The following is a 26,266-nucleotide window of genomic DNA, read 5'->3' on the forward strand; positions in this document are numbered from 1 at the left end:
CCCTTTGACTTACACCCCTACGTTCCGAGTGAGAGAGAAGTGGGAACGAAAATAACTCCCAGTAGAATAATAAATATCCAAATTAAACACCCACTATTGAATTTAAGAGTACAGAGAAAAACAACAGTAATGGTATGCAAAAGGTCAGTGACATGAGGCTGACTAGTAGAAAATAAGTGCTGATCGAGCTGTCAACCAGAAAACACAATAGTGCTAAGCTGCCATTAGACAATGTTGGGAGACTTGTGTTTTTTCTCACAACAAAACGTGACGATTTAAACTCTTATAAGATGCTCCTATTGAAAGAAAAGGCTGCTTTTTAGCCAGTAAATAATGTTACAGCATTAGCCTCCCGGCCAGTCTGGACATTGCACAGTATAGGTCCACAAGCCTATTTATTGTATCCCTTAAAAATAAGCTACTATCTCCCTCATTCATACAGCCCTTCATGTGCTTCTGAATGCGAGTGGCATGGTCATGGCTGTGGCTAGATGTCTGGGTGTCCACATACTCTGAAGAGTAAGTAATCATGATACCAAGTTGTATTCATCAACAATCTATTGTGAGTTGCTCATGGAGAAACACAGCAATTCAGAAGAATATCAGTCGGGGTTTGGGACGGCACAAATTATAAATCCTTGGTGTAGTCTGTGCACAGTAGAATTTCGGTTCTGCAGGCTAAAAGTGCTCAAAATCTCATAAAACTTTGTGGTTTCAAAAGGCGCTAGGAGCCGCTTGTTTTTGTGATTGATATTTTCACAGTAAGGCCAGCAAGATCCCTCCCCCACCCCCCCCACCCCCCACTGACTTGCTTGAATTCACCGGCTCCCGAGCTCTGTCCGGCAGTATACTTCGGCATGATTTGGATGCTGTTTGCTGCCTGTGCCCCGAGTAGGCCTGGGCCAAAATTCCGTTCAGTTTGCGGAAATTGCGATAATTTGGCATTTTCGCGTTCCGCGGAAAGCGCGAAAATGTCAAAATTTCCGCATTCCGCAGCTAAGCAATAATTTGTTTCTTGCTCGTGCTGTAAAATAATACATTCTCGAGTGCACGCGATCGCCTTACCTGAATCCCCGCGTTCGCCGACAAGTTTTCCCGATCCGGTCGCGTTCTCCACAAGATGTTGGATTGTTGGTAGCCATTTGCGTTGTCTCGCGACAGTTCTCGCCCGCAGTAACGTCATGCGTCGCGCGATCACGTCTTTCTTCTCACGATCATGGATCGCGAGACAAGTGAAAACAAGATGGCCGCGCCCGCGAGCAACCGCATGGGTAAGTTGGCGAGCCGCGACCAAGCAGAAAATACTGCGAACGGGCGGGAAAAAAACTTCTGCATCTTCGCGATATTTCCGCGTGTTTGCGGAGATTTTTAACATTTTCGCGATAATTTGCGAAAGTGAATTTCGCAAATTCCACCCACCCCTAGCCCAGAGCCGAATATCTCAGGCACTGCAGCGCACCTGGTTTCCTCCTCGCAGTACCTGACCGCTGCTCCGCCAGACTCGGCGTGATCTGTCTTTCCCAAAAGACCCGTGGACCGCCCGTAGCATCGGGTTTCGTGAAGGGAGTAGGAACAAGGGCAGGAGCATAAGTACAGCATTCGACCAGAGGTGCTCCTCGTGACTCCGGAGACCCTATTCAGAAAATTAGCTTCTCCGCTCGCAGCAAGAAACAGTACTTGCATTGTTTCAAGCAACCCATGCACTTAAGGCTAAAAAGATGCACTATGCAGCGACGGAGACCGAGATGGCAGTAGCTGGTACCAGCTTGGCTGCTTTATCGGGTCCTCAGCTCAATCAGGAAGCAGCGCTCCAGCCACCCTCCCGAGACTCTTCCCGAGGCAATGAGGTCAGCGATGGAAGAGGACAGGAAATAGATAAGAACAGGGGGGGCTTCTGATTGTGGTACAGGTCTAGATGATGTCGAGGAGGGGCTCGGTTAAAGGGGTCGCAGGGGGTAGCTTGCTTGCAGGCCCACAGTTTGTTGATGAGGCTGGACAGCATATGGGAGCATCCCAAGCTGAAATGGGGGCTCCTGCGAGAACTTCTGGGGAAAGAAATTCTAGTAAAATATCTAAACCTGGGAGTCACAAAGCTCAGAACTGGAAGAATCAAGCTGACAGCTTGGATAATCCCAACGCCCTAAAGGAGGTGGACTTTGGCGATAAGTTCTTTTCTCTATCAGATCCCTCTAATTCTTCAGGAGTAAAAAGCTTGGGAGGCACAAAGGATTGGTCAGGTGGAGAACTGACCCATAGAGACGGGAGTGACACAAGCAGCCTGCGTTTTGAAGATGGGAATACTGGAGAAGCAGGGGTCTGTCCTTCCACTGTGCGGAAGCAGAAAGAGCAAAGAGCCGCCAAGGACTGAGTCTAGGGGAGCCGCAGGGCCTCTAGTATGGGATTACTCCTTTTTTCCTGGCTTCATGGACAGCGGAGATGGTGCCACCTTAAATGTAGCTTCAGGGGAAGTAGAAGGCTCTGAGGAGATCTCGCTCTGTCATTTACCTGAGCATTATGGCACACAGAGAGGAGACACGGACTGAGAGCCAAAGAACCCAAGGGGCATGTCGTAAGCTGCAGAACTCTGTCACGTCGCTAAGTCCTGCTCTGAATTTGCAGAGCAGATAGGTGAAGTAGAGACTCGGACTTCTACGCTTAAAGACCAGCTAGTCGCTCAAAGATCCCTCGCAGACTCTCTAAAGACAATACGCAATGGAAGCTATCGGATTTGGAAAATCGCTTTAGAAGGAACAACCTGAGAGTTCTGGGTATACCTGAAGGAGTGAAGGGATCGAATGTTTGAAAATTTATCGAAGAGCTGTTTACAGATGCATTCCCGGAGCTTACACAATGGTCCTGGGACATGGAAGTACAGAGGGCCTACCGATTTCCTTTCAAGCAGCACTGGAGTTCGGCACAACTAGCAACTAAACCAAGAGCTATTTTAATTTGTTTGAACACTTTTTGGGTCCAAGAAGCTATTTATGATCTAGCACGGCCAGATACGAGAAGGGCAGGGAAGGGAAATGAGTTCTTTGTCAGGCTTGACTTTTGTCAAGCGATAGTGGTTAAGAAGTGGCAACTGCGGCAGCTAATGCCAATGTTCCAGGCTAAGGGTGCTCAGTTTTTTTTTTACTCAACCATGCCAAATTGAAGGTCATACGTAAGGGTCGAACGCAGTTCTTTACTTCTGAGGTCCAAGCAAAAGATTACTTGCAAACAATAGGGGAGATCGAGGAAGTAATATCAGCTTCACATTATATTGGACCTTGGGTACTTTTGCCTCACTAGGCGGGGAGCACAGTAACCAGGGGGGTCAGTGGGGGTTGGTATGTGGTGTTGGGGCAACGGGGTCACTGGGAGAGGGTGGGGGGGAAAGCAAAAAGTCATGGTGGCAAAGGTTGGAGCAAGGTGTAAGCTTTGAAGATACACACAAAAACAATACAATAAAGTTAGATGTGGAGGGGTGTGTCTCGCTTAGTTGGGGGATGGGCTGATGGCTGGGAGGCAATGGATTTGTGTGTCTGGTTTGAATGATACGGCCAAGAGACAGAGGGTAGCAATGGAGCAGAGTTATTCAACCTGATATGGTGTGCCTACAGGAAACATGTATTCCCTGGGAGAAGAGTGGGGTGATTACTGAACTGGGGTATACAGTATTAGTACGCACACAGCATAGCTCCACAATTGAGGTGGGGGGGGGGGGGGTTTGGCTAAACCGAATGTACGCCTGGTGGGCAGGGCAGCTGCAGATAAGTACGGACACTGGGCAATTTCTGCGTGTGCTGTTGGGGTTAGTAAATTTGTTATATGCTCTATGAATGGGTCAAATATGGACAAGGTACAGATCTTGGATCTTCTTAATATAGAGCTAGATTCCTGGTCGACCCCGCTGGTGATCTTTGGGGACCTCAAAAATACACTTAGATGGCCCAGAGCTACAACCCAGTATTAGATGCTAAATCGGGAGGAAACCTAAGGCCTTTAAGGCATTGCAGCAACTTGCGTTTGAGCATGGTCTAATAGATTTGTGGTTTATAAATAGATATCCCGTCACCGGCTTCACATATTTTTCCTGCCCGCATAATAAATGGGTCAGATTGGATTATTTTCCTGCCCGCATAATAAATGTGTCACATTGAATTATTTTTTTGTCTCCCGGGGAATGGCAGCAGTGGCTAAAATTCAGTTATATCCCAGACTTATGTCTGATCATAGCCCAGTATTTATGGATATTCAAGTTCAGGGTCTTTTTTGACCTCAGAGAACTCTCTCTTTTGATAGGAAGATTTTAGCAGATGAGATATGTTGTTGTTCATATAAAACACTGGATAACTCAGTTTTTGAAAATCAATAGGAACACAGTGGCTCCCTCCGTAGTTTGGGATGCTTTAAAGGCAGGACTTAGGGGGGAGATTTTGAGCTCTGGTTTCCATAAGCAGAGACAGCATAACTGTTTGGTCCAGGGTTTGTATGATGATCTTAGAAGGGCCAAATGCAACTTGATACAATCCATAGTAGATAATGGGCCAAGTACTTTGGCACAATCGGAAGTAGCTCGCTGTAGGGCCAGGATTCATTCTTATGGTCTAAGGCCATTGCTTGCGGATATCAAATATATAGGAGAGAATGCTATGAATTTGGGGAGGCTACTGGCAGGTGCCTGGCAAAATGAAATTGAAATAAGGAGATCGATAGAGGAATAGCTTCCATGGAGTATACGACAGGGAGATTAGTTAGTACACCCGCTGAGATTTTAGCGGTGTTGAGATCCTTTAATCAGGACTTATATACAGAGAATGTGAGAATAGGGAGTTCCCCGCTTTGTCCACTATCACAAGCCCAGTTTAGTCAAACTCTTAGCTGTGAAGATTCTGCATGTCTAGATACACAGATATCCCTGGGAGAAGTTGAAGAGGCTATAAAATTATTAGCGATAGGTAAAGCATTGGTTCCTGATAAATGACCTCTAGAATTTTATAAAACCTTTTATCAAGAACTAAAAATAGATATGCTGTTAACCTGTCAGGCAACTCAGTGGGGGCAAGCACCATTATCATGGGATGTTGGCAATATAATTTTTTTTAAAAAGGAATAAAATAACATTGCCATGATCGTATAGACCTATTTCTCTTTTAAATTGTGAAGGTAAAATCTATGCTAAAATCCTGGCAACGCGTCTTGTGAGGGAAATCACCCCCTTGGTTTCCATCAGTCAGCATGGTTTTATCCCAGGAAGAGGCACGGTCAATCATATTAGTCGGGTGGTGACCCTGTTTGACATAGCTACAGCTCAACAGACCCCACTGGGGCAGATACTTCTGGATGCCGAAAAGGTGTTCCACCGTGTGTAGTACAGCATTGGCTGCTTCTACGGATACCAACAAGGTAGCCAGTGTTCGACTAAACCAAAAGCGGAGGTTAGCGTACCAGTGTCTCCAGTATGCGAAGCGGGAGGGGAGGATGATGCTACGAGGCTTGAGACCAGAAGAGCATCGAGTATATTGGGCGAGGGTTTGTTCGACACCGGAGGAGGAGGAGAACGCGCAGAACGAACCAGACTAAAAGACCGAGGGAAGTGAAAGCGGGAGCAGCCTGACGAAGGTACCGGAGCCGCTACTTCGTCCTCCTTCCCCTACGGACCAGAGAAAGGCTCTTCTGTTACCGCAGAGGGCCCTGATCAGGAAACTGCCAGTACACCCCAGCCACGTCCTAGGAGGGTTGTGGCTATAGGCAAGTCTCGTTATTTAAGTTTCTGGTAGCACACAGTATGTGGGCGGGGAGTACACACCGCCACTGAAGCTCACCTTTATACCAACACCAGAGACACGGGTACGGTGACGGTGGCACTACTTTGTTAAGTATAAAATGTGCAGCCCATTCACAACGTGTATTTTGTTTCTCTTCCTTTTTTGTTGTTTTTCTTCTTCTATTGTCGTTTCCTGAGGCTTTTCCAAGGACACTCCTTGCAACCGGAGACCTATGGAAAGTCAAGGAAAACCCGGGAGAAGCTGGGAATAAACCCAAAAGAGAAGGCTATTTCAGGAGGACCTAGTCAACACGGTTAAATGGCATAACCATAGACTGTCCTGTCCCTAAGCTGAAAGCAAGCTGCATTATTTATTTGCTTTTTGTTGTTGTACTCACTCCCACAATAAAAGAGACGCATATATTTTCCTTCTGGATTATAATTTGGATGCTCTGTTTCTTTACACTCCCAAATTAATCCTTTTTTGGCTCAGCTAGAGCAAAGCATGATTATCCTACCAGTACAAATTCAGCGGGAAGAATACAAGGTGTTTGCCTACGCGGATGATGTGGCTATTGTCACAACACCACCAGCTATAGCAATGCCTGAAATAGAGCGATTGGCTGCTCTTTTTGGCCAAATGTCAGGATATAAATTAAATACTGCTAAAACGCAGATCTGCACAAATCAGGCTAGCTTTGACGATTCAAGAATCACACAGGAGGCAGTTTATTTAGGCATCAAAATCAGAGCTTGTCTGGACGAATTAGTGGCTGTTAATTGGGGGCCTAAGTTGGGAGAAATTAAAAAAGAATTAGGTAGGATCGAGTGTCTACATCTCTCACTGGTCGGTCGGTGCAATGTCTTAACAAGCATTTGCAATGCAATCGGTCTCAACTTTGGGACCTTATATGTATTTAGCTATGCAGCACATTAGCCTGGGTGCTGAAACATCTACTGTTCTTTAACAGGGAGGGGAAAGTAAGCACCAAACTGCGTGACATGCCAAGTATGAGAACACATGGAGAGAAATATTGCCTTTCAGAAGGAAATGCTATAGTCCAAAGCTCTGTTTTTAATATAAAATCAGGGCCTTCGCTGGTCTTCTCACTGAAAGTACAAGATTTGAAAAAAATATTGTCTACTGGTGCTCGTGGAAGACCATTTCTATGGACTGGAATTTAGAGAATGCTAAAGTGATTCTGGTATTTTACTGACCTCTACTGGTCGTTTTCTATCAAGACAGTTAAATAGATGCAGTTGAACAGAAAAAAGTCCTTAAGCGGAAGCAGACAAATCCTAGGGCTGATCTCCAGAGCCCACAAAGTACATACACATACAAGTATATATTAAAATATATACAAGAGGTCTTGAATGCTCGACCTAAAAATGAACATACTACCCAAAGTGCGCTACTATTTTAGGTCAGTGCCTTTAGAGCTCACCAGAGCGCAGCTAAAGAACTTGCAAACAATATGTGGTAGATTCATCTGGGGTCAGAAACAAGCGCGCAGAGCAATGAAGTTCAAGACATTACCCAGAATATGGGGAGACTGGGCGGTCCCTAATTTCACACTTTATGATTATGCGTGCCTCTTGAAAAATATGAGGATTTTATTAACTGGAGAAGTGCGTAGCAATGTAGCAGATGCCCCTTCTACTTACCAAATATGCTTGACGCAGAAGCAGAAAGATGCTTCTTTAGAGTGATTGAACCGAGCTACTATAAAAGGACCCGGTTTAAGGTTCTCTTGGCAGCTTTTAAAGTCTGGAAACCGGTCCATAGAAGTCTGAAATCAGCAGAATAGGCTACCATACACCCACATTCACAACACAGCTATTATCCCCTATTTTCTGGGACATGATCATGGTTATGTGGAAATTAAAGAGGAATCACAATTATTGGGGATTTCTATGAGAATGATTATATCTGTACATTTGCTGTAATTGGGGAGAAATAGTGCCTGCCTAACACAGATTTCTTAAAGTTCTTCCAGATACAGGATTATGTTCGGAAAAGTCTTCAAAAGGTGGTAATGGGTAAAAATTGTCTTATTGAAGCAATCATACATAAAGAGAAGATCAGTAGCCTCTATATGTGCCTCTTGGAAACGCAGAAGGATGATGATCTAGAGGTTCAGAATAGGAAATGGAATATCATTCTGGGTCAGGGTGGCGGACTCTTACAGAAGACTTTTGGGATTGCTGACAAAAATCTTGATCTCCTCAAGTCTTAGGGGACAGGATGTTAAAGCCATTTTTAAACTGTATTATACACCCGCCAGAATGTTGAAGTCTGTGTTGGGGGGGGCGTTAGGGGAGGGGGGGGGGAGGAACGAATGTTGGCAAATACTTTCACTGCTGAGCAGATTCAGCTGATATCCTCCTTGTGTTTTTTTACACGTGCTAAGCTGAACCAGCTTTTTTTAGGGATAGAGGGCTTTTTAACTGATGTATCTAGGACTGAAATTACGATTACTCCCATGTCCATGCAATTGGATATCTCAAAAGCGGTGGCCGAACTGGTTATACCACATGTGAACTCTTATATTTATGTCAACTGCCATGGCCTGGCTGTGTATAACCTCCTTGTGGCTTCAAAAAGAACCACCTACCCTTTGAGATGTGGAGAGCTAGATTTTACGCTTATGAAAATCTTGAGTACAGTTTATATTTCCTTAAAGGACCTAGTAGACTGGACATAGGTCTAAGGGTCTGGGGAGCTATACTTGACCATATGAACACAGAATGAAATGACCCTTAATAACTTATTAGTTTTATCCCTCTTAACTGGCTATGATTGTTTTTATGTACATCTTTATTCATCACTGTCAGTATGGAATATAAAAATATGATATTATATATGAAACCTATGTGAAAAACGTGTTTGATATATGGTACCTGATGTCAAACTTCTTGCTCAAATCTAATGGGTCTATATTTTCTTCTTTTTGTATTTAAGTATATCATGGCAAAATAAAAAAATTAAAAATAAGCAGATAACACTCCACTTTGAGTGAAGACACCCAGCAATTTTGCTCCGGGTTTTCATATAGTTTTTAGGTCGAGCCTGGGCAGTGCTTGTGCTGCTCTGCAACACGCTGTATTGGAGTATGGAATAGAAGCCCCGTCCACTCTCCACCCATATTTGTCACTGGCTTGTGTCACTGTCCTTAGTAAATGCTGGTTTCTGATTCGTTAATATGTTTGTTAGTCCCTCCTTAGTACCGCCTTGTCTTCATTTGTAACCTTTCATGAGGACCGACCCTTTTACTTTGATTGTTACATGGTATGTCTTCTTTAGTCTGTAAGCACCTTTTTATTTAACGAGTTTCTCCTACTGCAGGCACGAGGTGCTTTCCTGCAATAGCTGAAACTCGTGTAAATGCAAGACCTATTATATTGCAAATGTTTGTTTTCAGTGAATATATATATATTTCCTAGCTGTCTCTAGACCAGACCCGAAAAGAGTAATGGATGCACCTGCCAGGGACGGACTTACCCCGCTTTACTCTGCGTAGCATGATATCATAGCCTCATGTCAGGTGTGCCACCCATGCGTCCCGGGTGTTCAGAAAACAGAACGTTGCATTGTGTGACTAAGTTTCATAATTTACCACAGCAGCGTGAAGGGATCGGGGTGGGTGTCACCGGTGAAGGGCAGGCACGGTCGGTTTGTGTACAGCCGCTGTGTCTAAGTGGTGTGGCTTTCGCTTTCTGTGAGGGCAGGTGTCGAGAAGCAGGGAGCTGGCACAGTGTGAGGAGGCAGCAGCTGTAAGAATGGCTCCCGGGCGTTGCAGCTTCAGCAACATGTGCGAATATGAGACGGATAATTTTGTCCGTATCCGGAGCGTCAAGTATGGCACCCTCAAGTGGGCCACCCACCTGGCCGTGCTGCTGTATGTCTGGTGAGTGGGTGCGGAGATGTGCCCTCTGACCTTTGGGTGGCGAGGGCGCGCTGCGCTGTGCACGCTGCATGGATGACTGACCTCTCAGCGCATCCTTTCAGAGAGGCGAGGGCGGACTGCACCGCGCACAGCTGCACACTTAGCTGGCAAATTGTTTCAGATCATGAGTGACGCCGCTGCACAGCTCTGGCTTTTTAGCACACAGCACTTTCCAAACTGTGATTTTTGGGATGGTACTTACGATGTTGAACATGAAACTACAATGACCAGAATGCAACGTGTTGATTTAAAAAAACAAGCCAGTAAAAAACAAGCTAGCAGCAGACCCTCCTACGTCACGACAAAGATGGAGTCAGCCAGTCCAGATGGGCAGTCCGAAAAAACGACACGGGGGTAACAAAAAGCCCAATTTCCAATCACGAGCCAGCGTTTAGCCTAAACGATGACGCCAGCCAATAGAAAAGAGGGGCGGGGCTTAAACCCCACTTCCGAAATCAACTCTACGACAATAGATCTCGCAGAGCAAGTAGCGCATGCGCTGCGACGCTAGGCGAGGCCTAAAAAACTACACATATTCTGAGCCAGAAAAATGTCTTCCTGTCAAAGAGATAGTGTGTGCGAAACTAATAAAACGTGCTCAAAACACCACGAATCTGGATGAATACAGCTCTAACTTTGTAAACGTAGTGGACATTTCATTTTGGCCATCATGGGTTGAATTCCATGACAGATACAATTTCTCATCATGGAGAACAAAGGCGTTAGTTGCAGAAGCAGAATGTTCCACAATTATGGATGTGTTGCATTTACCACAATCTATCATCGACTGCTTAATATGTTGATTTTACCCCAGAAATATTTCTAGCACTAATGAATCAAAAGATAAAAATTTAAAAAAGAAGTGGCGACACTAGTCAGTCCCCACACAGTGAAAAGGCAAGCTAAAGTAGATTGATTACCTTTCAATTACATATTGCTGGATTTGCCTGTTAACAGGTATTCGCTCGCTGCAAAGGTTGCCCTGACCGTGTTACCATTTGTCAAACTGACAAAATAATAGTCATTCGATCACAAAATGTGCCGCACACTTTGCCTTTTCTTCCCGCATACTTCGGTCAAACCTATTGCATAATTTGGTTCTCCCCTGCCAGGTAACTACAGGAGCTTTGGTTTTAGACTGCCGATTTGAGACAGCCATATCGCCTTCTGACAGCTTTTTGTTGTGCTGTGGCAACTGTTGGTCAGGTGCCTAGTGCAGAGTTTAAACCCGCTGCCAAGTTCTTATCAATCAGGAAGTTACCATTTACCCGATTAGCCAGAGAGCGCGGGGCCAGGGCTTATCGCGGCTAAATGTTGGCACTATTGACTGAAATGCAGCTCCTTCATATTCTACACTATAGAGCTCACCTGGCCTTTAAAAATCCCGGTTTGTGTGGATCGCCATTGATAAGTAGAGGAGCTTTTTACTGCTGCACACGCTGCCTCTTTGAACAGAGAGGAAGCAAAGAGGGACTCCTAGGGCTAGGGGGGCAGTCTGCGAAATGAGTACCACGGTCTGCGCAGAGCGGGTTAGTAGCATCCTGCCCTGCCACCGAAACATCCTGTGTGCAAATAGAACATCGTATACAACTTGCAAATGTAAAGCAGACTGGTTATAGTTTTGATCCCTGCTCTTCATTCTCGCCTAAACCGATTTTACTTTTCACTACAATGGATTGTGTTTTTCTCTTCCTATTGCGCTGCAGCATTGGCAACGTTAACGTTGCTGGAAGTGTAGTGAGCCCCACTATCAATAATAATAAATTTAGAAAGCGACAATCTGAAAACCATCAATGCCTATAACTTTTGTAAAGAAAGATGTCCACAGCATCGCATCTTTATTAAATATAAGGTTTTCAGTTTTTGATGACTGTGAAGATAAACATATATAGAAAACTATTTCTTTCCCCGTCTATATTAACTTATGTTTGGGGGAAAAATCCAGAAAAGGTTTGGTTGATGGTCAAAGTTGTCAATTATTACTGTCATGTCAATACTTAGGTAGATTGACATGCAGCAGGCAAAGAATTGGTTAAAGAAGATTAAACACGTTTGTGCATAAAGCTAACTTTTTAACGAGTTTTACTGGTATTGTGGTCTAATAAAACTCTTCTCTCAGAGCGCTAAAACTCACCAGGAATCACAGCATGAGTGCATATGTATAGATTAAATGCAGAAACACACTAGTAGAATTGTATTTAACAAAAATAAAAGAGATTCATCCAGATATGAGAAAAAATATGTAGAAATACAGACTAATCTAAAAACAATAAATACCGTAAAACATGGAGCCCTAATTATATGCATCTTTGTACTGATGTCATGACAGCCTGAAAGTGAGGCTGGGTTCCAAGGATAGCACACATATTGTAGAGGATGCACTTGGAGAATCTCGTGCTGATGCAACTCAGTTTCCAACTCTCCTTCTTGCTCTCTTTTGGTTCTATACCCCTTTTTATATGCCATGTCTTACTTTTCTTCTTGCCTCTGTATGAATATTTCACCCTTCCTGCCTTCTCCAACTTGCTCTCTTCCCCTTCATTTGTTCCCCTCCCTTAACTCCCCACTCCCTCATATCCCTTTTTCTCCCTTCTCTACATCCCTCACTTATATCTCTCCCCATCTCTTCTTCACTTTCTCTTGTGACCATACCGTTCCCTCTTTTACCATCCACCCTCACCTCCTGTCTCCATTCCCTCACTTATGTCACCATTCTCTCCACCCCTCATCTACATCTCATTCCTCCCTTCCCACCTTGGTCTACTCTCCATTTCTCCTCCAACCCTTTTTGACAAGGAAGTTATACTCTCCATTCCGATGCCTCTTTCCCTATTTCCTTGTCCCCTCACTGCTTTCTTAAATTGCATCATCAACTCTTAATCCTTCTCCTCTCTCTGGCCATCTCATTTCTGAAATTCTCAACCCTTCTTTTTTCTCCCTCCTCCTATCTCACTCTCCTTCCACATCCATGTTCTAACTTCTATCTTTTACTTTCTCCGAGTCTGCTCATCTGTGAATTCTTATCCCGAGTAATCCACCCAACATCTTTCTTGCTCCTTCCCCCCTTTTCCTTACTACATCCTCTTATCATCTTTTCCCACTCCTCGCTCCCATTTATTACCCCTGCCTCCTTTTTCTCTCCCTACAACTTCTCACCCTTTTCTTTTTTATACCCATTCTCTTTCAGATTATTTATTATCCCCCATTTACTCTTAAAGGCACAAGCAATTAATGATAGAGCCACTGTACTTGCACGCAAAAGGGTGAAGCTGGAAATCATTCAGATTCAAATATAAACAAGAAGGCACAATTGTGGGTGGGACTAAAACACTGAAGTAATGCTGGAAAAGAGGTAACCCTGGAAATCACATATGGTCGACGAATATACTACGGGTGGTAAATGGGTATAGCAAAAGGACGAGTAGTTCTCGGCTGCCATGTTTCTAGGAGGTGTCATAAACTATCAAGTTGCAGCTCTCAAACTACATAGTTTTGTATAGCGCGCTAATCACTCCGCAGGGTAGCTCTAATACTCTAATATCACTTGGTGATGTCTTCTTTATCAAAGAACATATGGTCTTCTCCTATGACTTCATCTAGATCATGTCATGTGAACTCATTTTCAGTGACCTTATGTTTAGGATAAAGGTGGGGTTAATGGCATTGTGGTACTGTCATTTAGCAAATTAGTATGTTTGAAAGCTCCCAAAAAAAAATCCTACATATTTTTGGTCATAGACCGTTGGCATAGTGATCCCTGATGCAGAAACACGAGCAAATAATCTTAAAAAAGTGGGCGTCCAGAATAAATGGCAGTAAATGCTCACCTATTGCAAGACCTTAAAAATGTCAAACACAGCCTTCTCCTTCAGCAACGTCATCTCTGCTAACAGCACACAGTCTTCCAGGGACAAACTAGAGTTAGGAACTGTCATCAAATCAAAACATCAGCAATTCTGAAATAAATCAATTCACCAAGATAATCTGAAGTCTCCCACAAAAATCTGTTTTAGAAAACTAGATGACAATCTTCTTCTAACACTAGTCTACCGTTGCAATAGTTATTCTGCTTACCACATATTAAGAAAGGACGAAATCTTATTTAAAAGGACTATAAAAAGGAAACCAAGTTCTTAAACTCAGTGTAATTTTAAAGGTAGGATAACCCCTGGTGTACCGCATTTTAATCTCGAAACCTAGGAAATGAGAAGGTTTCACTTACTTTGTTAAGTACACACCTGGTATCAGCGAGTGTGACTGGCGTATAATGGTGGTTTTTGTAGCAAACGTCCTTTCAGCTTCTTTTAGATTCGTAACAGAAACCCAATCAAGCGAGTGGTTATCATTCAAAATCAATCAGCGGCCCTGATAATGTCAAGGACTATAATCAGTCATTCCTCAGTACATACTCCAGTACCATAGGAATCTTTGCATTAGCTGCATGCCCTACACCAGCAGAAAATATAAAACTACAAGACATGCGAGTTAAAGTTCTGACCGGGATCATCCACACAAAAAAGGTACAAAGAAACCCCAGAGCTTGTGGAAAAACCAAAGGCGGTGCTCATGTTTCAAAATTCCTTAATAAGGCGAGGAATAAGAATCTTGGTGACTGCGAGTAATTAAAAAAAAAATAGTGTCAACTACTATAGGAGAAATCTGCTCATTCTGAATACTTATCACACAGGAAACATCTATCTTAGGAATTGTTTGCAACAATCAGAAATCTCTGTAAGACAGGACCAGGCAGGGAAAAAATATAACTGAAAAATACACATATAGGCTGCAAAAAAACGAGAAAAAAAAATAAATAAAAGCACATGCCCATACAAGCATACGCATGCATATTTGAGAATGTTATCTGGAGGATTCCAACTGTAAACCGACATGCTAGGATGCATCCCCAAAACAAAATGTTTTCCTTCAACACCCTCAACTAAATGATGCAAGCACCATGCCATGTCACTGAGAAAACTCAGAAAATTAACATTCTGTTGGTTACTTACTACTATTCAACAATTAGGACCAGTCCCTAAAAAGGTCATAAACTTGACTGCAAAAATTATGAAATAAAATAAAAACGGTCGGAGGGTAAAATTGCTAAAAAAAACATAAAAAAGTAAATAAAAGCATAGACCAACAACTATGTTGCCTTATATGTCAAATGCCTCACTTCAGTGACAACCCGAAGCCCACAAGGCACTAACTTTACTACTACTACATATTTACAGTATTTCGATCATAATGAAACCAGGTACAAGTCCCATCAATCAAGACATTTGTAAAGCGCGCTACTCACCCGGAGGGTCTCAAGGCGCTAGGGGGAGGGGGGTCCGCTACTGCTCGAACAGCCAGGTCTTGAGTTGCTTCCTGAAGGAGAGGTGGTCTTGGGTCAGGCGGAGGTGGATGGGGAGGGAGTTCCAAGTCTTGGCTGCCAGGTAGGAGAAGGATCTTCCTCCCATGGTGGCTCTTCGGATGCGTGGAACGGTGGCGAAGGCGTGGCTGGTCGATCGTAGCTGGCGTGTGGGAGTGTAGAAGGTCAGGCGGTTGTTGAGGTATCTGGGGCCCAGGTCGTGGAGGGCCTTGTGTGCGTGGGTGAGGAGTCGGAACGTGATTCTCTTGCTGACGAGGAGCCAGTGCAGGTCTCTCAGGTGACCGGAGATGTGGCTGTGTCGGGGGATGTCAAGGATGAGTCGTGCGGAGGCGTTCTGGATGCGTTGGAGTCTTTTCTGTAGTTTGGCTGTGGTTCTGGTGTAGAGGGTGTTTCCGTAGTCCAGTCGGCTGGTGACGAGAGCCTGGGTGACCGTCTTTCTGGTTTCGGTGGGGATCCATCGGAAGATCTTTCGGAGCATGCGTAGGATGTTGAAACATGATGATGAGACGGCGTTGACTTGTCTGGTCATCGAGAGGGAGGAGTCCAGGATGAAGCCCAGGTTGCGTGCGTGGTCCGTAGGTTTGGGTGCGCTGCCCAGGGCGGGGGGCCACCAGGAGTCGTCCCAGGTGGAGGGTGATGATCCCAGGATGAGGACTTCCGTCTTGTCTGAGTTCAGTTTCAGGCGGCTGTTCATCATCCACTCGGCTACGTCTTTCATCCCTTTGTGTAGGTTGGTTCTGGCGGTGGCTGGGTCGTTGGTGAGGGAGAGGATCAGCTGAGTGTCGTCGGCGTAGGAGATGATGTTGAGGTTGTGTTAGCGTGCGATGGCTGCGAGGGGGCTCATGCAGACGTTGAAGAGCGTGGGGCTGAGTGATGATCCTTGCGGGACGCCGCAGATGACTTCGGTGGCCTCGGATCTGAACGGGGGGAGGCGGACTCTCTGGGTTCTTCCGGCGAGGAACGAGATGATCCAATCTAGAGCACTTTCTTGGATTCCGATGTTGCTGAGGCGCTGTACTAGGGTGCGGTGGCAGACAGTGTCGAACGCTGCGGAGAGATCCAGGAGGATGAGGGCCGCTGTTTCCCCGTTGTCGAGCAGGGCTCGGATGTCGTCAGTGGCTGCGATGAGGGCGGTCTCGGTGCTGTGGTTGGCTCGGAAGCCGGACTGCGAGTGGTCGAGGGATCCGTTTGTCTCGAGGAAGGCGGCAAGCTGTCTGTTGACGGTCTTCTCGATGACTTTGGCAGGAAAATGTCAGATTTCTGTCCCAAACTGTGTAATGCGCTTTGCTATAAGGGCAGAGATCAGTTGGGTACAGGACTGCTCAGGGACCTGCCTAAACTAGTCTATAATGCAAAGCAATGTATTAAAGAGGTAAAGTCTACATGAACTCAGACATTTTTTAAATAGGACTAAGCTGAAAATAATGCATGCGAGAAAAGGTCCTAGAATTTACACCAATGCATCCATCCCTCTGGTTAGTCTGAAGAGCCAGCAAGACTATGTTTTTTCTAGATTAGGCTAAAACGGTTTCTAAGCCAGATTGTATAAAGGCTGGTTTTAAAATTTACACAATTGTAACTTTTAATAGAAAATGACGATACATATACACATATATTTCAGAACAGTGTTCCAACTGAAAGGTATGAACCCATGCCAAACAATTTCTATAATTAGAACCTCAAACCAATACACAATAATAAAGAAACAAGTATACATCAAACAAATATCCAAGTTATACAATGCTGTTAATTAAAACATTAAAAAAAAAACACCATTTTAATGTGAAGGCTCAAGAGTTTCAAAAATTGTTTTCAATAAGACAATGTGATATGCCAGACTCTAGCATATAACGTTTTTTCCTGCTCCCAATGCATGCTCTTTTTGTCAGCACATACCAGCGCTTCAATTAAGGAGACCAGTAGTCCATACTAGATTCATAGCTGTATTTGCCCTGGTCCCGCGACTCAAGCTAAGGAAACCAACGTAATTTGTAACCTCCAATTTCAAATACCTTCACATTTAAAAGTGTTTTTCAATGTTACATTTTGCTTTTCTACACATATACATACACACACTTTATTGATCTGCTATTATTTAATTAATTGAAAGGTTTTAACAGGGCTGATCTGATGTAAATGCAAACTTTCACCACATGACTCAAACTAAGAGTACAGGGTCAGACAACCACAATAGTGGACTGACATCAATTACATGAAAACACACTGTACTCTTAGTTTGAGTCGTGCATTAAAAGTTCGCTTTTACATCAGCCCCTTGGTTTGTACATATGCTTTGTATATAGCACTGCGCACATCTCTGTCTCCTCGGTCACCCTTCACTGCACCATCATGTTGAAGCACCCGAATATAATGCTAATTTTGTCTCTTGCATAATAAATACTCACACAGTGCAATAATGTAACTGTATAGGTGCAATTCAATGGTTGGCATAATTATTTAACCAGAAGCACAACTCGGCATCAACTGCAGACAGGCGTAAATAAATTTGCTGCTTTAGTATCAATTATCCATGTTGCAGACCTGTAGGCAAACTTAGTGAGACAACAAATGTAAGGGGGGGAGCCATGCTTAATACTAATAGCTAAAAGCCTATATTGTCATATGCATATCCAGAGAAAACAAATGCCTTGTAACTTGAACACTACAACAAGGAGTGACAAAGCCAATGGGTCTGGCTTATACCTTTAGAAGCAATTGTGTATGTATGTGGAATTGTGGATGGGCGGGTCAATGGGTTGACAGACGGATGCGCGAATACAAGGGTGTCTGACAGAGGGAATGCATTATGAGTGACTGAATGCCTATACTCCAACAAGTGAAGAGACACCAGTTAAAATAGAGTTGTAGTGCCAGGCTGCTTTCAGAAGTGCTTAGGACAATTTCTTTCTCAATTCAGCCCACCCGGCCCCCAATACAAGCAAGATGAAGAGCAAACAAAGCTGTTTGTTCATTGTCAACGAAAAAGAAGAACCGCGATAGACTGGAGTTTTTCCCCTTCTTCAAAGTGGCAACATATGCACGACACCATAGGAAGACCCGATTATAAAAAGCCAGCCCATTACCATATCACAGCTCATGGAATTTCAGTATTATCAGTTAGGGTTTGCCAACTTCTTATATTCATCAATGTCCAGCCCACAGAATGAGGGTGCAGTGGGCACCTCCCCTCCCTGAAAGACTTCAGTCATGTTTGAGATGCAAGCCTTTGATGTAAATAGTGGTTGGGTATTCCTCAGGGAGCTCGCAAGGCAGAACAGTGTCCTCGAGGGTCCAAGGTAGGATTTCCACTAGAAGGAGGGTGTGGGGGGGGAGGGCTGTGCTGTGTCTTCTGTTCAAGTCCAGGGATTCTATCCTGCAAAGGTGGGGCAGTCAGGTGAGCAACCCTGAATAAGCCAACTACAGCATAAGAAGCACATACGTTACAGAACATGCAAAACAGCACACACGGGTCCACACTGTTCCTTCACTCTGGGTAGGCAACAGCATGTTCTCCAATAGCACTTGCTGCTTCCATATAACTATCTTTCCTGCATTCAACTTTCAGATAGCTCCCTACTTTGATGGCTGCAACCCCTCCTCTAGTTCCTACCACAGAAATCCCCTACTCACATGTACAGTGCATCTCCCTCTACTTAAAGGGAAAAAAAGAAAGAAAATAATGTTCAAGTTGGGTAGAGCTGGGTATCGTTATTTACGCCAAAAATAAGGGTTATGCGATATGGTGTGTGATATATAGATAGTAGATAAACAGATAGTGTACAGATCATTTGTACGAAAAGTGCTTGTAGGTTTGACGTTATAATGTAGGAATGTGCACGGATGCTTGTCGTGTTGCCTCTATGTAAGAGCAGTCTCACAACGTGATCTGGTCACAAACGAAAGATCACTGGGGCAGAGGCAGATGGCACCATGATCTAGGCTGCCATGGCCTACTGTGTAACTTTCTGCTTTAATCAAAACAACATTCTCTTCTCTTTGGTTGTCACGCTCTTCACTTCAAGTTGACGAGTGCGCGATGGGAGGCTGGTAGCCTCTGATGACAACAAAGGGAGACCCGTCTTGACAGCACTGCCCAGTGTCCCCAGGTTGAATCTAAACAAAGGTACAAGGAGCCTTTGCAGCTACAGCTCTAGAAGCACACTACAGTAAGGCAGCACACCCTTTCATATGATGCTTTTAACAGTGTGCGTTAAGCAGAAGAGGTGTTTCATTTTTCCCACCGCCCATTTTAGTGCCAACACCCACAGGGTGTAAGTATAGTAGCAAACTATACAAAATGTACACATGGGTAGAAAAAGTATGAACTATTGATTGGTCACAGTTCTAAAAAGTTGATTTCAGTATGTGAATTTGAGAACAAAACTGAATAATAAGATCAGAACATCTATTGGTACACCACAGAGACACAAACAATACATGAAAGATCATTTTTGAGAAAAACTCTAATCTTTAAATATGACTTCAAAATTACCAAGTTATATATAAGAGTAATCCTCAATGTGCTTGAAAGTACTGGAGATAAAAGAAGACACACAAGCAAGGAAATCCGGGGAAGGAAAGCAGAAGTGACAACAAAACGGGCAGAGATGAAGAAACATTTGTTCGAAAATAAATGGCCCGCAAAAATAATCAAGGAACATTTTCATCAGATTAGGTGAGCACAAAGGAGGAAACCTATACTTGAAGGGGTTTTGGGAAACCAATCTAGTTTTCAACTATGCGGCTGTAGGGGTAAGGTGTATTTATTGAAAAGGCAGCAGCTATTTCGGGATAAAGACCAATAGGACTCGCACAGAACCTTAAAACCAGGCCTGAGTGAACAAGTGTTAGTAGTTGACCAAAGAATTGAATCAACCCTAAAAAAGATGTTAATTGACAAAGTTGGCATGGTCAAAGGGCATGAATACAAAATAAAGGTGGAAAAAGAATTGAGTACCAGTAAGACAAGGTGAAACCAACTCTGTTAGCAGTAAAAGATCTGTGAAGAAAATTATGACAGACATGTGGAAGGGAAGACCCAACTAAACCACTGGAAGCCACGGAATGTCTAACTACTCGTAATAATGAAACACTCCAATGGAAAGTTATGCCTGCAAATCGATTTGAGAAACTAATGCATTCAATTACACAATTATTCCTTCCCGAACAAAACAAATGTTACACACCTTAAAAGGGACGATGATGTTCAATAAATTTTATTTAAAATTGGTTTATTACCAAACTGAATTTAAAGCTATAGAGTCTAAAGCACTAACCACTTTTGTAAATACAGAGGGCTTTTCGGCCTAGCTACAGTGGCACGTGCATCTCGGAGGTAAATGAACAGCGAGAGGTTGTATAGCTTGGTTAGAACAGGAACTACAGTAAGAGCAAAAAGACTTGACTATCTCCACGCTGTATTGATCAACAGGCAACCCCAAAGAAATAGACTTAACCTTAGATTGGAAATCGTCGTTTGATGCAGGAGTAAAGAAAGAATAATAAGGGGCAGTATAGATACAGTGGAACATTGACTTCTGCTAGTCAGTGTGAAAGAGGTGCCGGCGACTTAACTGGCTTGAAAGTTTTGGAAAATATTCATACACAAAAATAATCTGATCCGAGCAAAGGGTCTGAGAAGGAATAATCTGAAAGCCACATACAGCTAGATTGGACAAACTGATAGTACTAGAAAAGGCTTCCCTTTCCTGATTGGAGGCGCTCAAAATGCAGATTTGATAATTAGCTGCACATGTATATCACAGTGCTCTTTAATATTTATTTTCTTGTCTATTTAGGGCAGCTGCAAAGCTCAAGGAAGATAAACTAGCCTATCCTGGTGTGAATATAAACCGCGCCAGCTGCTTTGAAACTTTTTACATTTTCATGTAAAGCCCGCAAGCTTGGCTGAAAGCTATGGGCACGATGTAACATTCAGTGCGAGAAAAATTATTTGAACGGAACGGTGTCATCTAGTGCCTTGGAAGACAAAGTTATGATATCCAAGAGTTAGTTGTAAGAACTTAACACCCCGTCCTTTTCAATATATGGTACAGAGGATTGCAAGTGGTTAGTAAATTGTCTTGCCTTAAGTTGAGACCATGCCCTGCCTAAGCGTGATGTCGGCAAAGGGCTGAAGACGTTTAGGCCAAAACTGGCTAAGCAGTAAACATTTCTTCACATCCCACATTCTAAGCAGCAAAGTAGTGTTCCCAAGAAGCCCACAGGATGACCTCTGCTTTGCAGTAAAAGGTAGTGTACCCACTGGCAGCCTGCTGTGGGAAACTTGAAATGGTGAAATTTCAACCATAGTAAATACATACAACATGTTCGCCACTAAAATTGCCTTTGTATGAAGCATTTCCAAGATAAAGACTAGCTAGGATCAAACAGTGGTGGCCAGGCACTTGTCAACCATTTCTTTTATCACACACAGCCCATCCACCCCCTCACCACAGAGGTGTGAACAGTCCGAAAGGGCTCCTACATCCTAACCATGCATCAATGGGGAAAGTCAGAAGGACGTAGTCTTGAAAAAGGCAGATGAGCAAAGCAAGCAGCCAATATAATACCCTGAAGTAGAGAGACTGCAGCGAAAAGTAAAGGCACATTTTGTAGCCAACCTTTCACCTCTACAATGCTGAATAAAATGGACTAACTCCCTCAGCCACTAGTAGCATTGAAGTAGGAAGTGTGCCAGCTAAAGAGGTGACTGCCTCTTAATTTTTAGGTCTCGCCTGACCCAGCGCATGCGCTGGTCTGGCGAGACTTTTTGTGAGGGCTCATAAAATGCTACCATGGCCAGCCTAGAGCTACAGTGCATGTGTACGGGCGCACGCTTAGGAGCAGAGGCTGGAAAACCTCGTCATGCTCATTAAGCGCCCGCGATCACTTTCACTTTCGCCCGCGATCAATTACGCAGCGCCCCTTTGATGTTCTCATTCAAAGAACATCAAACATCAAAGAACATGTTGTTGTGTCAATGCTTTGCTGCGCCCGTTTGACTTACAATGTGCTTTCTCTTTCCACAAACTCGATGTTTGTGTTCCTTTATTTTGAGATGCTTTTAGTATTACTGTTTTGTGACTTAACCCCTTCGATGCTCATGACGGAGCGGTTCCGTCATGAGCATCGGTTGGGCTGTGCTTATGACGGAACCGCTCCGTCATGAGCACTGCCCCTGGGGGAAGCGCTGGCGCTCCCCCCCTGGGGCATCGATATTGCCCCCACAGAGGGGGATGGCAGCGGAAGAGTTTCCGCTGCCACCCCGAGCCCCCCCCACGCTTCCCCATGACGTCAACGCGCACAGCGCGAGCTGACGTCATCAGGAAGCGCCGGGATGCCTGGAAGCCATTTGCTTCCAGGCGTCCCAGCGAGCAGTAGGTGAGTTTTCTTGTCCGGTGGGGCCGCGGGGGCATGTTTGAAAGTATTGAGGCATCGGGGGAGAGGAAAGAGTATTTCCTCTCCCCTGATGTCTCAATGCTGGGCATTCCTGCTTCACGAATGCGCACAGCGTCGCGATCGTGGAGCAGGGATGCCCCACTAGACACCAGGGATGTCTTTTTCTGCATTAGGAAGCGACCCCTTGGGCAAGGGTCGCTTCCTTGGGAGCAAAAATAATGTTAAGAATTTTCTGCCCCCCTGGGGGCAGATCGGTCATCTTTCTGTCCGTTTCTGCTCCCAGGGGGGGCAGAAAAGCCCACTAGACACCAGGGATGTCTGTTTTTAGAATTAAGGAAGCGACCCCTTGGGCAAAAGTCGCTTCCTGGGGGGCAAAATAAATATTAAGACTTTTCTGCCCCCCCCCCCTGGGGGCAGATCGGTCGTGTTTGTATCTGTTTCTGCTCCCAGGGGGGGGCAGAAAAGCCCACTAGACACCAGGGATGTCTGTTTTTAGACTTAAGGAAGCGACCCCTTGGGCAAGGATCGCTTCCTGGGGGGCAACATTTTTATTAGGACTTTACTGCCCCCCCTGGGGGCAGATCAGTCTTTTGTGTAGCCGTTTCTGGTCCCGGGGGGGGGGGGCAGAAAAGCCCACTAGACACCAGGGAATTAGTTTAATTAAAAATGGAAGTGACCCCTTGGGAAAGGGTCGCTTCCAGGCGGCAATTTTTTATAATATGTATTTTGCCCCCCCCCCCCCCCCCCCGCCCCGGGACAGATTAGCCTGTTTTTTTTTCCTGCTGTTTTCTGCCCCACCTGGCACACAACCCGATTTACCATTTGGGTAGTAACATAGCATGTTATAATGTTTGTTATATTTTTTGTGAATTGCAATTGCTTTTTTTTTTTTTACTTTTTTGTTCTAGGTGAAGGCTTTTGCTCTTTTCAGTTTGCGGTTTCGTTACTGGTGGTTCTGCTGTTTGTGTAGTTTGATAAGAGACTTTTTTTTGTACAATGTAAATGTGTTTGATTTCTCTGCATGAATTTTTTTTGCAAATGGTGTAATAATAGCAGTATATTTGTTTTTTGAGTGTCAAAAACTGTTTGCATTTGTGCTCGATGTGTATTTTGTTGTCTTGGGAGTAATTTTTTTTTTTTCATCTTTCTAGTTGGATATCGTTGGTTTTTGCTGTGTCACTGCAGAGTAGGTTCTGGTGAGTGTAGCTGTCTCGTGTAATTGAATTCTATAGTTTTTGAGTACATTGATCTTTGTGATAAAAGGTACACATTTCTTTACTTACTTGGTTTGCACATTGTTGGTTGTTGTTGACTTGTTTGTGCAGTCTTCTATCTTAGTAAGTATAATGGCTAGCCACAGGATTACTGCTCAGCAGGTTGTTGGTTTGCTTTTTGAGTCTTCCTCTGACCATGGTTCAGAGACTGACTCTGCATCTGAGGGAGAGGAGGCAGGGGACGATTCTGGCAGTGAGTTTTCTCTCCATATGGAGTCATCGGATGATGAAGATACTCTTAGTGCGGATGAAGTGCCTGTGTTAGAGGAGGAGACTGATGTGCCGATAGTGCGGCAAGAGGCATCTGGGCTGCAGCCTGGGGCTGCAAGGCTTCCCGTTGGTGTAGTGCGGCAAGAGGCTTCTGGGCTGCAGCCTGCGGCTGCAAGGCTTCCCGTTGGTGTAGTGCGGCAAGAGGCATCTGGGCTGCAGGCTGGGGCTGCAAGGTTTCCTTTTGAAAGTGATGACCTCTGGGTTGCCCCTGGCATGGTGCAGCCCACATTGCCAGACTTTACTGGTGTTCCAGGATGTAGAGTGAATACTGAAATTTTTTTGCCAATACATTTTTTTCAGTTGTTTATGGACGATGTGTTTTTGGCAGAGATTGTTGAGCAGACTAATTTGTATGCCGAACAGTTTTTGAGGGACAACTGTGCCAGTCTTAAGCCACACTCTAGAGCTACCCGGTGGACTCCCACAAATCTTGAAGAGATGAAGAAGTTCTTGGGTTTAACTTTATTGATGGGCTTGCTAAGGAAGCCATCAATGTCTTCATATTGGTCTAGCAGTCCCTTGTTGGCAACTGCTATTTTTCTGGCAGTCATGAGTCATGACAGGTATTTGCTTCTGCTTCGGATGATGCATTTTGTTGATAATGGTTTAGCGTTGCCACGAGATCACCCAGAGTGTGACCGTCTTTTTAAGATTAGGCCTGTCCTTGATCACTTTGTTGATCGATTTTCTGAGATCTATGCTCCTGGGAAAGAAATTGCAGTGGATGAGTCTTTGGTGTTGTTCAAGGGCCGCTTGGTTTTTAGGCAATACATTCCTAGTAAGAGGGCATACTATGGAATTAAGCTGTATATGCTGTGTGACAGTAGGACTGGATATGTCTCTAATTTCAGGGTGTACACCGGTAAGGAATCCAGGATTAACCCCCCTGGTTGTCCGTCCACTTTTGGAGTGACTGAGATACTTGTTTGGGAACTTGGTAGAGGATTTATTAACAAAGGCCACCATTTATATGTAGATAACTTCTACACTGGTGTGCGGTTGTTCAGGGAATTGGCCAAAGTGGACACTGTTGCTTGTGGCACAATCCGCTCTAACCGTAAAGGTTTCCCAAAAGAACTTGTTTGTCAAAAGCTTGTGGGGGGACAGTGCAGTGCGTTGCGTTGCGAGGAGCTTCTTGCTGTGAAGTTTTCAGACAGGAGAGATGTCTACATGCTGACTACCATCCATGATGAAAGCACTGCACCTGTGACTGTTTGGGGTCAGGTCGCTGAAGTGCGCAAACCTGTGTGCATTTTAGACTATAATAGGCACATGGGTGGTGTTGACAGAGTAGATCAGAGGTTGGAACCTTACGCTGCTCTTCGTAAGGCTTACATTTGGTACAAGAAGTTGGCTATCCATCTTTTCCACTTGGCAATGTTTAATGCTTTTGTTGTGTTCCAGGATTCTTGCCCTGAGTCAAAGATGACTTTTGCTAAGTTTCAGGAGTCTGTAATAGGCAGCCTTGTTGTAGTGGAACAGGAAAGTGTTCCTAGAGTAGGAGTGGTGGAGGATGTTGTTAGATTGAGAGATCGCCACTTTCCTGATCACATTCCTCCCACACCCTCAAAAGATTTTCCCAGTAGGAGATGTATAGTCTGTTGGCGAAGAGGTACGCGGAAGGAGATTCGTATGTACTGCCCCGACTGTCCTTCTAAACCTGGGCTGTTTGTCCCTGCTTGTTTGAGAGCGTACCACACGCAAAATCATTTTTGGGAGCATTCATGAGTGGTAAAGTGAACTGCCTGGTCTGTATTCTTTGGAATATTTGATTCTGTTTCAAGGTTGGCGTTAGTGCAATGTATTTAGTTGCTGATTTTGTGTTTGTAGATTTGTATCTATTTGCGATTTGTTTGTGTTTTCATTTTTTTCTAAAAATGTGATGGCGGTGTGTGTAGGCTGGCGCTTGGCTGTTGGTGTGTGTGGACTGGCACTTGGTTGGTGGTGTGCGTGGACTGGTACTTGGCTGGCGGTGTGCGTGGACTGGCGGTGTGCGTGGACTGGTGCTTGGCTGGTGGTGTGCGTGGACTGGAGCTTGGCTGGCGGTGTGCGTGGAATGGTGCTTGGCTGGCGGTGTGCGTGGACTGGTACTTGGCTGGCGGTGTGCGTGGACTGGTGGTGTGTGCGGACTGGTGTTTGGCTAGTGGTGTTCGTGGACTGGAGCTTGGCTGGCGGTGTGCGTGGATTGGCGATTGGCTGCCGGTGTGCCTGGAATGGCGATTGACTGGCGGTGTGCCTGGACTGGCGCTTG

Source organism: Triturus cristatus, chromosome 1_1 (genome assembly GCF_964204655.1).
Source record: "Triturus cristatus chromosome 1_1, aTriCri1.1, whole genome shotgun sequence".
Lineage (NCBI taxonomy): Eukaryota > Metazoa > Chordata > Amphibia > Caudata > Salamandridae > Triturus > Triturus cristatus.